This window comes from Perca flavescens, chromosome 11 (genome assembly GCF_004354835.1).
Source record: "Perca flavescens isolate YP-PL-M2 chromosome 11, PFLA_1.0, whole genome shotgun sequence".
NCBI lineage: Eukaryota > Metazoa > Chordata > Actinopteri > Perciformes > Percidae > Perca > Perca flavescens.
In genome coordinates this window covers 22839151-22848522 of record NC_041341.1, presented here as the reverse complement: position 1 = coordinate 22848522, position 9372 = coordinate 22839151, and positions in this window count along the sequence as shown.

The following is a 9372-nucleotide window of genomic DNA, read 5'->3' as shown; positions in this document are numbered from 1 at the left end:
AGTGGACAATGTTCAAAGTTTCCATTGCTGAAGCTGCGGCGAGGAGCTGTGGTCTTAGGGTCTTAGGTGCCTCAAGGGGCGGTAACCCACGAACACCGTGGTGGACACCGGTGGTCAGGGAAGCCGTCCGAGTCTTTCTGGGATATGTTATCCCGGAGGACTCCGGAGGCAGTTGCAGGGTACCGAAGGGCCCGAAGGGCTGTAGCCTCTGCCGTGAAAGAGGCAAAGCAGCGGGTGTGGGAGAAGTTTGGAGAAGACATGGAGAAGGACTTTCGGTCGGCACCAAAGTGCTTCTGGAAAACTGTTCGCCACCTCAGGAGGGGGGAAGGGGAACCATCCAAGCTGTGTACAGTAAGGATGGGACACTGTTGACCTCAACTGAGGAGGTAATAGGGCGGTGGAAGGAGCACTTTGAGGAACTCCTGAATCCGACTAATACGCCCTCTATGTTAGAGGCAGAGCTGGAGGATAACGGGGATTGTTGTCGATTTCCCAGGCGGAAGTCACTGATGTAGTCAAACAACTACACAGTGGCAAAGCCCCGGGATTGATGAGATCCGTCCAGAAATGCTCAAGGCTCTGGGTGTGGAGGGGCTGTCCTGGTTGACACGCCTCTTCAACATTGCGTGGAAGTCTGGGACGGTGCCAAAGGAGTGGCAGACTGGGAGGTGGTTCCCCTTTTTAAAAAGGGGACCAGAGGGTGTGTGCCAATTATAGGGGTATCACACTTCTCAGCCTCCCTGGTAAAGTCTACTCCAAGGTGCTGGAAAGGAGGGTTCGGCCGATAGTCGAACCTCGGGTTGAGGAGGAACAATGCGGATTCCGTCCTGGTCGTGGAACAACGGACCAGCTCTTCACTCTCGCAAGGATCCTGGAGGGAGCCTGGGAGTATGCCCAACCGGTCTACATGTGTTTTGTGGATTTGGAGAAGGCGTATGACCGGGTCCCCCGGGAGATACTGTGGGAGGTGCCGCGGGAGTATGGGGTGAGGGGGTCTCTACTCAGGGCCATCCAATCTCTGTATGACCAAAATGAGAGCTGTGTCCGGGTTCTCGGTAGTAAGTCGGACTCATTTCAGTTGAGGGTTGGCCTCCGCCAGGGCTGCGCTTTGTCATCAATCCTGTTTGTAATATTTATGGACAGGATATCGAGGCGTAGTCGGGGTGGGGAGGGGTTGCAGTTTGGTGGGCTGGGGATCTCATCGCTGCTCTTTGCAGATGATGTGGTCCTGATGGCATCATCGGCCTGCGACCTTCAGCACTCACTGGATCGGTTCGCAACCGAGTGTGAAGCGGTTGGGATGAGGATCACCACCTCTAAATCGGAGGCCATGGTTCTCAGCAGGAAACCGATGGAATGCCTTCTCCAGGTAGGGAATGAGTCCTTACCCCAAGTGAAGGAGTTCAAGTACCTTGGGGTTTTGTTCGCGAGTGAGGGGACAATGGAGCGGGAGATTGGTCGGAGAATCGGCGCAGCGGGTGCGGTATTGCATTCAATCTATCGCACCGTTGTGACGAAAAGAGAGCTGAGCCAGAGGGCAAAGCTCTCGATCTTCCGGTCAGTTTTTGTTCCTACCCTCACCTATGGTCATTGGGTGAGAAGCCCCCTCATCCGTGAGGAGCTCGGAGTAGAGCCGCTGCTCCTTTGCGTCGAAAGGAGCCAGTTGAGGTGGTTCGGGCATCTGGTAAGGATGCCCCCTGGGCGCCTCCCTAGGGAGGTGTTCCAGGCACGTCCAGCTGGGAGGAGGCCTCGGGGAAGACCCAGGACTAGGTGGAGGGATTATATCTCCAACCTGGCCTGGGAACGCCTCGGGATCCCCCAGTCGGAGCTGGTTAATGTTGCTCGGGAAAGGGAAGTTTGGGGTCCCCTGCTGGAGCTGCTCCCCCCGCGACCCGACACCGGATAAGCGGACGAAGATGGATGGATGGATGTCTTTTTCAATGCCTATAAGTAAATGATTAGCTATTTTCAACCTGTAACTCCATATCCTGTTACTTTTTTATTATTATTATCTCGTTAAGGTTACCCAAATGTAATTAAGTTTTGTTTCATATTGTTTCACTCTGAATTGGATGACACTTCAGGCGCTGCAGGATGAGCTTAGTTCTCACTGCCACGAGACATAAAATCAATTTCTCATTGTCTCCTGAACGACATTTGTCCATTCAGACGCTGTAGCTAGATTATAAATGACGTGTCTTTTCATGCCTCCATGATTTTATTCTCTCTCTCTCTCTCTCTCTCTCTCTCTCTCTCTCTCTCTGTCTATATATATATATATATATATATATATATATATATATATCTTTAAAAAAACAAATAAATCAAGGACAGAGACTTGCAGTAACTGTGGCGAGGTCACTCAGTGGTCCTCATGACTAAAACTTTATGCTTCATTTAACTTTAGTATTTAAAAGCAAGTACAGATATACTTTGGTGAAAATGTTATGCAAGGCACTTAACAGACTCTGGAGTGTAAGACCTTACTGTACGTTTTCCCATAGCTGACTAAGGACTTCAATAAGATGAATCAATTATGTTTTCATACTGGGATGCATTAAGTGCTGAGGTTAATCTAAGGAGAAAGCGCTGTGTACTGTAATTATGCATTATTTTATTATGCATTATTTTAGTAACACAATCATTTGCTGAAAATGTTATTGTAATACATAGCAATTAGCTAACGTCTATCAATGTAAAACAAATATTTAAATATATTTCTAAATCCACGATGTTGGACTTTTCCACCAGCACATGAATGCACCAAAATAAGGCTTTAAATGCAAGGTAGCTGCAAGCTTGGAGAAGAAGGCATATAAGGATTGTAAAGAACAGATAAGAAGATCTGACCCTCACATAAACCATTTGCTGTTTATCTAGTTCCCTGATCACATACATTACTTTAAGGTTGCAGCTTCCCATATTTGGAAATACCAGATCTCCATCACAACAAACTAAAATATGACCCTCAAGTGAATGGTGAAATCTTCACTGTCAAAAACAAAACAAAGGAAAGAAACGCATTGAAAAATGTGCTAAAAAAACCCCAAAGAAGTTGTGAAAAACAGGCCTTTTTCATATTTTTCAATTATTGTACAAGGTGGTCTGTTTATCAACATTTAAAAGCAGTGTGTTCAGGAAGTCCCTCATCAGGAGATCAGTTAGAGAAATGCATCTATTGACCTGCTCACAATGTTTATGTAGAGAGAGAGAGCGAGAGAGAGAGAGAGAGAGAGAGAGAGAGAGAGAGAGAGAGAGAGAGAGTGTGTGTGTGTGTGGCACATATCTGCTCAAGAGATCAAGAAATCCAAATTGATGATGATACGCTCAGTTGACACATCCCTTGTCAAGGACAAAATGAAGGCAAAATTTGAGAAAAGACAAAAGTTTGTTCAAGACCCAGCACAGCTTCCACTGTCCTAGACCTTTTTCCAAGATTCCTGGACACATCAGGCTTGGTAAGAAAATATGACTTTTTTTTTAATGTATTATATATTTATAATATTTAGTTTTTAAGATCAACCAAAGACTTCACTATGCTCTTTGATGAGGAAGTGTCTGGTACATTTCTTGCAAAATGGCCAACATTATTCTTCAGACCGCGGATCATTGCAGAGTGTAAAAACCTTCCTCAAAGTGCATCTTTTGTCTGTCCAACAGGAATCAGATTATAGTGGTAAATGTTAATTGGAGATTATAGATTACACATGCCTTAAGGGCATTCACTGTATTCCCTGTTAACCCAATATAATGTATCATTGGACCACACCTGTGATTTTTGGCTGCTTTACTCAATGTCTCATGTACGTGATACTTAAGGGCACTACCGGGAAAACCATCATTTTGAGTTTTTGGGCTATTTTGCATCCATTAAATGTTTTCTTTCAGACTGTTGGGGGGTAAAAAAAACAAACACAGCAGAACTACACATTTAGATGTTTATTTTAGCCCACTTTTTTAAATTTCTCCTAAATTCACCAACGTTGGCACTACATAATGCCTTGTTTGCATATTTAAACACACATTTCAGAAAACTGCGGGCCAAGCCCCCTTTTCTTATTATTACACATCTTTCCTCTGCCATGGGAGTCTATGGCAGCCCATAGAGCTGTACAGTAAAAAGTTGTGAAATTGGCACATTGATTCTGGACACTCCCATAATTCATTTCACCAAGTTTTAGGTATTCACATCAGGCAGTCTAGCGCCACCAATGGGTCAAATTTGGTGTTGCATCCATGCAATTAACTTTTGAACCTTATGCCCGATTTTGAACATCAATATATTGTTGGAATCTTTTGATGACTTTCGCCATATTGGATTTGATCAAAAAGACTAAAACGTTCTCACATGTCACAAAATTGGTCCGATTTTCACGAAACTTGGCACAGATGATCTTCAGACCATGCCTCACAAAAGTTATCACATTGCCTATTGATATTTGACAGTGTTTGCCCGTCACAGCCAATAAACAGGAAGTGAACTCATATCTTGGGGAGGCTTTCACATATCAAAACCAATCTCAATACTTGCACTTATGACCCAATTAGGAGGAGGATAAAAAATTTGGTGACTTTTGACCACTATGCGCTATAATTACAGGAAGTAGGCTCATATCTCAGCAACGTTTTCACGTATTGAAACAAAACTTAGTACATGGACTCAAGACCCAATCCCGAGGACGTAAAATAAGTTTGGTGACCTTTGACTACTATGGGGGCGCTATAATCACAGGAAGTGAGCTCATATTTCAGCAACGTTTTGATGTATGAAGTCCAAACTTGGTACAGGGACATGGTAGTTGATTGTGAGGACGTGCAAGGAAAGTGGTGTCATTTGGCCTCTAGGGGTGCTGTAATAAAGAATGTGAGCTCATATCTCAGCAACGCTTTGATGTACTAAAGCCAAACTTGGTACAGGAACTTGGCACTTGATTGTGAGAACGCACAAGGACATTGGTGTAATTTGGCCTCTAGGGGCACTGTAACAAAGTAAATGAGCTGATATCTCAGCCATTCTTTATCCAATTGCCATCAAAGTTGCTGTGAGAGCTTGCTCATGCCGTGGCAACGCAATTCATGCTTGTGTACTGCTTGGCCCCCTCATTGCTGCTTGCAGCTATATTTGCAATGATGTTTATTTTCTGTAGAATGTGACTGGGAGGTGGCCACCATCTTTTTGCTGCTTTACCTGTTGCCTCCAACAGCCAAGGGCAAGAAGTCTGCAAAGATTAGCACAACAGAAGCTGCTGGCCGCCTGATGAAATTTCTCAAGGTATGTTCTAAGAATTGTATTTTAAGCATATTTCACTGAGAGTAATTAAGGGCTGATAGTAATTCTGAAGTGGCATGGGGGCCCTACGTGTTGTAGATATTTTTTTATTTTTTCTTACAGGGTTGGTGTTACAACACAGGAGCAGCTTTGTCTACTTTGAAATTAACTGCACATGAAAGGAAAAATAATGGTGCTCCTCCAGCCATTTTAAGATTTTATCCTAATTCTAGGAAATTTTATTCTGTGTCATTAATTGTCTCTCACTCTCACTCTTTCAGGTGGGGAGAAGCATGGACACATTCCTCAAGAACCTCCAACATTAGCTGCAGGCTCAAACTCAACATTGCTGAGGTAACCTGAATCAACACAGTGTGCTTGCCATAAGTGTAGCTTGTAACTGAGTGTGCAAAAAACAAACAAACATCCAGCCTCTCCACAGAGCAAACGCAAAGACCTTCCTGGGTACAATCCATGCTGAAACTTCAAATGTCTAACAGTGAACAATTTCTGTGGTGTACCTTGCAAATGAAACATGTAAACATTTGAAGTCAGAAATTAGTTCCTCTTCAAACTGAACTGTGAAGAAGTCTATCTCTAATTTCCTTCACCTGAGGACTCTCCTTCACACTGCCAACCTCAATGCCGTACACGATTGTCTGGATGAATGTGTAGAAGTTGCACAGCGCATTGTTAAAGGACACAGCAAAAGTAAAATGTGCCTCGAAGAGCTCGTCAAAGGCAGCAACTCCGCTCTGCATCTTAAATGGAATGGCCTTTTGGTCCAGGATGATGTAAAAGTTCTGGATGCTGTTTTTTTACTTCCTCCAACTCACAGGAGAAAGGGCTGAGCCCTTTTCCACCACACCTCGGAAGGGTTCCATTTTTCAGGTTACAGGTGACAACTTGGCTATACATAGCGTTTTTGGATTTGTCAAATCATTCAGTGCAAAGTACTGCTGTCGATTTTGTTCACCCGAAAAGGGAGAGATGCAATCAGTTTTCAGTGAAGATCATCCAGGTTTAACTCTGCGTTCTAAAGCCGTCATTCAGAACACTGTGCTGCCATTCAACAAAATCGTGCTTTGTCCTCAACATTTGGTGTGAAACGAACCTGCCCACTCAATTCCCTCCAGCTGTTCCATACTTTAGACATTTTTGATCATCTTAAGCTTTTTAAATCTCTTTCCAGACCAATTTGATTCCAAAGCACCATCTAATGACACATTTCCCACGGTATATTAGGAAGATTGGGTGCATTAGCTTTCAGAGTCTGTACTTTGAAAACATTACAAAAAAAACTAGCAAAGAGATATCAGAATCAGTTGGCTTTTCATTTTTAGAACTTTTAGTTTAAAAGATTTTAATTTGGCCCCATTACTGAAGTCTTGGTCAGTAGTTTGGAGGGCAGTGAGGCGCAAAATAAAACTTTTGATTTGTCTTCTGTTTTTCCCACAAGTGCCTGGGTTCCTGGTTGTCTACAGTGACTGTAAAAAGAAGGTTGTCCACAACATTTTACACCCTTAGTGTAAATTGTGTTACACCTATTAGTGTTACTAAATTGGAGTCCAGTGTAGTCTGGTAGCTTAGAATTTGTAACACTGACACTATTCTAGAGTAATAACACTACTCTGTGTTGGCCAGTGTTGTTTTTCAACTCGTTACAGGGTTGAATCAACTCCAGGTGAGTGTAAACATATTAACACTTTCAAAATTGTTAATTCTACACTGAAAAGAGTGGACGCATATAAACACTTTCCTAGTGTTAAATTTAACACTCTCAGAGTTAATTTAACACTGGTGATTTTGCTGTGTACAATGTCATTCTAATACTTCTGCATGGTGCCAAAGTAAAGAATGTTTAAACTCTTCACATAGTGGCGTTAGGTAGACAGACTTGAGTATTAGCAAAAAAAGTAAAGTAAGGATCTAAATAATTCAAATATGCAAATTGGCTCCTTATTATACTGTTGTACTGATGTATTTCAAGGTATTTAAGTAGCAAATATATTACATTGCGGAGTGGTCTCTATGCTCTACTACAGGGTAAAAGTTTTTTAAACTGAAAGAGAGATGGAGCAGGGACTCCCTGCTATTAATATTGTATAAAATGAAGTTGCGTATTAAACTGGGCCTAAAATAACGTGTATGGCGGCCTAAAGCCTTTATACATACTCTTTAAGTGCATAGAATACTAAGCTATTAAAATATTAATTGTCGGCATGATTTTATAAATCATCTTTTAATGTTACACATACATGTTGCACAGTGAATCCTGAGAATTTACTGTATCTGTGGATGGCTGTCTTAGGGACTACCTTATCTATAGGCCAGTAAGCCTATCATCAGTGGGAATTTATATGTGCTTATAATATGTTGGATTCATGTTAAGACATTTAAATTTTTGGAAAAACTTAAAAAAAATTAACAATAATTTGGAGGCCCCCCTGCAGTGACTCTGAGGACCCCCTAGGGGCCCCAGACCCCCTGTTGAAGATCTCTGTTCTGCTGTTTACAGAGACATGCAACATGCATGAGAAAGACAGAATACTCCTGCTTGTAGTTGTAATTAAATTATTGGAACTGTAAATCAGACTATATAGCAATGTTGTTGTAGCAAAGTTCATACTAAGAGTTGCCTGGGTCCAGACCTATAAATCGCTTCCCACTCTTAGGCCTACATGCCATTTATGTGTGAATTCAAAACTGGAAGTCCTCAAGAGCAGTACACCAATGAGCCACCAGGGGGAGAACACAAGCTACAAAAAGATGTTACTGGGAATCATTTCTATCTCATCTCATTATCTTTTTGACAAGTGAAGTATAGAATGGCTTTCATCTTTTCAATTGGTTCCTCGCTTGTAAAAGTCTATTTATGATCCCAGATAAAGTAATGACTAGAAGTAATGGGTGGTTTCAGATTTATAGGCCATGGTGTGGTGTTGTGGTGGCTCAGTGGTTATCATCTCACACCTGTCATTTCATCTCACCTCAATGAAAATGAGCAGCACTTCAAAAAGACTCCTTTTTATCTTCAGAGGTAGGCTACAGGAGAAGTTGCAGGGATTGAATGCGGTGCTTTCTGCCCGTCTGATTCAGACTTCAGATGACCTGCTTGAGGAGCACATTAGCTGTATGCACTTTACCCAGTTTCAAAGCTTCAGTGTTGTATATAGTCTGCAAAAATCCTTTTTGGGGTCTATTTGCTGCAGATGAAAGCAATGTGGACAATGGTTTTATTACACTGTGCAACCAACCAGGAGAAAGACAACCTGTCTGAAATCACTGCATATGAATTTCATACATCCAGGCTTGCAAAGTGCCTCAATTATTTGCTTTAGCAGGGATGCTATGAGTATTAAAAGCTTTAACATTTGATAAAAAATCTGATTTGTGAGTTTCATGAAAGAATTTTTATGTTTTCTTTTCATGCTAAAATTTAGTAGTTCTGCTTTGTTTGGTTAAAATTTTTGCTAAACATATTATTACTGTAATTCTGATGGGAGAAGAGAGTTGAAGTTTCCAGTGATTAAATAAATCATGTAAACTATGAATGGAAATAGAAAGCACACCTTCAAAGGGTTGGAGTATTGCATTAAAAAGATGACCTTAAGATCAGAGATAACTTTTCAAAATTTAAAAATACTTTTTTTTTCATTTCAACATGCATTAGCCTATATTATTTCCAAAGCATGAACTATATATAATCTTAACATGTGCAACTGAGCTGGGTTAAATGTTGAAACTGCTGGAGCAGTGCTCCATATTAATTCTGAAAGACGATAATAAAACGGAAATAAATTCCTATGCATTTGGTTGTTTTGTGAATTTGATCAAAGCTACGTGTGTGCGTCTATGAGTTTAAAGAGACAAGGTGTGAAGAGAACTGAGGCAAGCAGATTCACGATGAACTCTCTGCAACCTCCCAGCTCTTTGAGAGTTGGTTCTATACAGCATCTCCCACCCATTGATATCAGCACTTCATGGCTTAAATAATTCAGCAGAAAATCACGGTGATACCTGATTCTCTGCAGATACTTTACTCCTGGCATTTGATTATGATGAGGAACAGCAGAGTTGCAAAACAGAACATCCACCAGGTA